The sequence below is a fragment of the Pinus tabuliformis genome, chromosome 7 (genome assembly GCF_031772625.1).
Source record: "Pinus tabuliformis cultivar Carrire ecotype Pingquan chromosome 7, CPIR1, whole genome shotgun sequence".
NCBI classification, from domain to species: Eukaryota; Viridiplantae; Streptophyta; class Pinopsida; order Pinales; family Pinaceae; genus Pinus; species Pinus tabuliformis.
The window spans coordinates 1,415,176,398-1,415,181,301 of record NC_142293.1 but is presented as its reverse complement, the minus strand read 5'-3'; positions in this window follow the sequence as shown (position 1 = coordinate 1,415,181,301).

The window sequence follows — 4,904 nt, the reverse complement described above, 5'->3', positions numbered from 1 at the left end:
CCATATATCATTGTATGCCTTCTCCGAAAATTCTCTTATTCAGTATTGAAATAAATATTCATCCTCCATTATATCTATTATTTCATTGTGTACATACCCTTATTCACATTTTTTTTATTTCTTTCTTTTAAAAAATGAGGGAACGTAATACATTACACATGCAATTATCTTCATGAATAGTTGCACATTACTTAAATTTTCTTTCAAACACATATTTCTAATCATAAATTAACATATAAATATTCAAAACTTCAATTTATCTTTTCTATTTTCCTTTTATAGAATTGCAAGTTGTTTATCTCCAAATAACATTCATGTTTTCCCCTCTCTGGCCTCTAGGTACCTTAACTTGTGTAAATGTTCTCTTCTTATAATGATGAACATTCTTGAAGATACTATGCAACAAATAAATAATGAATAAATTCATGTCGATGTGAGCTTTATCATGCTCAAAAAGACCTCATAGATTCCCAAAAAAACAAAAAGCAAAAGAAAAACCAACATTCATCATCTGAAACATATGATGCAAATTCACATTTTCCATCAACCTCTATGTATTTAACACTTCCCAACCTGAAAGCAATCCTCTTTTGCAATTTTCAGACTCTCAATCTATTCCGCAATCAACTCAAACAAATACATCCATAACTCATTGCCATGCCCCCTTAATTGTACATGCTTTCAACGATGTTCACAATAACGATGCACATCGTGAATTCCATGCAAATATTGATAAATTTGCACCTAAATGTCCATGTTCCATTTTTCTTAAATCATATCCTAGAATACATATCCACAATTTGAACCAAATTTATTGTTGCTCCATATGCATGTTTCAAACAAAAGGTCATTGCTTCTCATTATCAAACAACATGGACCTGTTGAGGCCTCATATTTCAGTTGCTCCAACATGGGGGATAACCACTTGGTCCAGACCTTAAGACAACTCATTTTCCATTTAAATTGGTAGCTCCAACAAGGGATAATGAGACTACTTTCCCAGTATGGGTTGTAAAATGAGGGTAGGTGGTTTATGACTAATTGCAATAGAATCATGATAACTTAAATGACCTATTCTGTCATGAAAATCTCTAGCTAACTTAATATAATATAAACCCGTATATTTCTGTATAATATTCAATCTACAAAGATATATGCTTGACATGTGATAATAAAGATAAATCACGCATAAAACAAAGATGATAATGTGTAAAGGTAATTTATTTGACTAAATAGTTAGTCAAAGAAATGTATAAACTATATCACATATGTGATTATATATATATAATCTTAGCTAGGCATCATACAATAGTGCAATTAATGCTTTAACAGAAAAAACATATCTCGTATATAATTCATGAAAATAAAGTGTTGTCACTAATTAAATGGAAACAAGGCTAATAATATAAGATAAAAGTACCATATATGTGAATTTCTGCTCATTTGACTAATGACATAGATCAAATCCTCTTTTCAGATCAAATTATCTTCCAAGTATACAAAAGTGCATCAACAAAGGAAAGTATTCTAGTATTTAAAAGAAATGATCATGTTCCATAATTTCAACAAAGCATTCACAAACTTACAATAGTGCATTCTTTGCAAATGTTTTTGATAAAATTCTAGACCCTTCTCTAAATGCATGAGAAGGGTATAAATATTATTCTAACTAATGCTCAAAAATAGATTATACAAAAATTTGAGGAGGTTTCAAACAACCTTCCTCCTAACTAGTTAACTAACTCTAAAAATAAATAGTGGCTTGATGAGCAGAGGCCATGATGATGATTTGTTGCTATCCTTCAAATCACATATATCAGCCATCAGTTTGACTTGAGGAGGTGCCCCAAACTGTGTTCTGACTTTTCCTGCAAAATTTCATCTGTGAGAGGTGGCAGCATCCGCTAAGTTGAATGGAGAGAGTAGTTAAGGGTCATGATTTGACTGTGTGGCTTAACACAGTATTTCCAATACGACTCCCAATCAGTCTTTGCTAATTTTGTGATTTCTTCCCTTTGAGTTTCTACTCTTTCCTTCCATCTGTTATACAAGTCATTTATATCGAGTAGTTCTTCCGAGTTGCCTTCTTTCACCAAATTGGTTGCAAACAAAGTATGGTTTACTGCCTTTATTATATTCTTTAACACCCCGGCCACTCTTACCACTGCTAGTTCTTCTTGTTTGATCCTTGTATCCCAATACGTGAAAGGAATGTCCTTGTGTGTCTCCTTGATCTTAGGCATATTAGCTTTCCTACCCTCTTCTGTTTCTTCCCATTCGATGAACTCTGAGATTCTTGTGTTTAGATCAGTAAACTCAGTTCTCTGGTCAATCATTTTATCCGTTAGATGGTTGCTAGTGATCAGATAAGGAGTGATATGTGAAAACTTTTGGAAAAATTGTTCTTGTTGTTTAAATAAGAGATAATTAAGCTCTAGCACCTCATTGATGAATTCCTCAATAGTAGCAACATCCTTATATCTTTCCATGGCTTGTTGCAAGTCTTTGAGTTACATGTTTTTGGTCGATATGTGTTACACAATATTTTGTCACTGACCCCGTATCCCATGATCCAGGGTAGAGTCAATCCCTGAATGGAATCTGCTCTGTGTCATACATCAAAATATGTGTCCACATCTTCCATATCACTCAAGAATATTAACCATGCTCATTAATCGTAAAGTTGACCCTCTTTTCCTATGTTTCAAGATCATTGCAAGACATTAGAATTCTGCCTGTGACTATATCCCAGAGTAAACAAGAACCTCATGACATCGTCGCAAGAGTACATCTGTTCTTAGTGATAGTCAGTTTAGGGACCATCATAAGTCATCAGTATCCTTCTTACAACGATAGCTTTGAATACACTATTGCCTTGCGATTTCATCTCTGAGTCTTAGTGTTTGACTCGCGATGACCCAGATATGGCGAATTAGTTCAAACAGAATGCTTCTGGGTGGTTCTAGAACTAGTTGTTGGGTCAAGGAAGTTCGCCTTTCTTCATTTGAGATGGTGGTTCCACCTTTTCAGTAACCTCCCATGAAGATAAGCTTCCTCTCCCTCATTTATGGAGGCTCCTCCTCCTATAAAAACATCCTCCATGACTATGATTAGCAAGTTTTTTGGTAGTGAGCAAATTAGCTAGTTCTTGGTGTTGGATTGATAGTTTGCAGTGTGAATTGTTGATATTCTAGTAATTGGTTGTAGATTGTTGGTGTAAAATGGTTTTATAAGAAGGAAGCTTGGTTGTGGTTGCCTTAGACTTATACTAGTGCTTTTGGGTGAGAGAGAGAGTTATCATCCTTTTTGGGAGACATTTGAGAGTGAATGCTTACGAAGACATACTAATTGGACCCTTCAAGGATGCTTGTGATGTCAAGGTGTGGTTGTAAGCTTTACTTTTACTCATATTAATGCAATCAATGGTTATTTCCTATATCATGTATGAAATACATTTGATAGCTTATGGTTCCTTGACTCTGTAAGTGGATAGTTCATTGTTGTGCTCAGTTATGTGTTTCATTTTTCTCTTATGTTGTTTTAGGTGAATGACTCATCAAGGAGAAGAAAATGATAGCTGAAGAAGTGTAACAAAGAATTCATTGAAAACTGGTATAAGGTAGGCTCTTTCAATGATGACTATTTAAGGAATTAGCTGTTTTATTTGTCTTACTGTGACTAGACCCATTCTAGGGCTAGACGGGTTGCCTCTGTCCGCAGAGGGAACTTACCTGCATCACAAGTTGGTGACTCCGCTGGGGAGTCCTTTGTGTGTTGTCTCTTGTTTTTGCTCTTGATTTGTTTTTGATTGAATTACATAGTGTCTCTTTCTTTTAGGATTGATTCATCAGTGTTTTGGATCACTTGAGTTGATCTGGTAGTCCACCTCATTGTCTGAGTGATAAGTCTGGTGTCTTTCAAGTGCTTTTGCCTTGTTTTGCCTCTTAATTAAGATCGTCGTTGTTTAGCTCTTAACAGCTGCGATGAATCTCCCTTGTCCTCTTTGACCATGCTGCACGTCATGCATATCCCATCATATAGTTGTGACGATTCCTGAAATCGGATTGTCGCCAAAGACAGGTGTACTTTTGCGACGACGTCGCTCAGTTGCTAACTTCGTTCCTGCAACAATTTGGCATTCGTCTCATGTTGCTAGTCTAACCCCTGTGACGATTCCTGTAGGGTTGTTTTTCACAGCCCTACCTCCTTAATAGGCTTGTGTTGCTTGTCCTCTGCTGTCTCTTACATCCTATCAAGCTTGTTTTGACTGTGTTTGCTAAGGCATATCCTTCTTGGTTTAGTTTTTTTGAATCTTGAGTTGTTGGGCTATGTAACCTAAGTCTTTTAAGGTTTTGTCAAGAAGTCACTTGTTTTGGGTTTCTTGTTCTTCCAAGATTCTAAACTACATCCACAACCATCCTATTGGCTTGTTTGAAACTATTTCCTTGCTACTTGTCTATCCTTACTGATTGGTCTATAGTGATTGGTCATCAAACTAGTTTGATGTGTTCATTTGATTTCCATTCACTATTGAAACATAGATTACATTTGTTTTGATCAGTCAGGCTTACATTTGCTTGTTTGTTATTAAATCCAAAAAATAAAAAACATTGCACTCATATAGTATGCGAAAGTGAAATCATTTTGCATTAGTAGATTCTTCATAATTAGGAATTGAAAAGCGAAATTTGCATCTTTCATTTTTTCATCATAGTATTTGTGAGATTAGTGGAATTTGATGCATTGTGTTTCCTATTGATTGGATTACTTTCTTGCACTATTGTTCTTACATTTTCTTGTTATTGTTTTCGTTCGCTTGGAAATGAACTCCTTACCCTCATTTAGGTAGTTGTTCATCGAAAGGAATGGTTTTTTACTCATTGTAGTTGCATCCTAGAAATTGT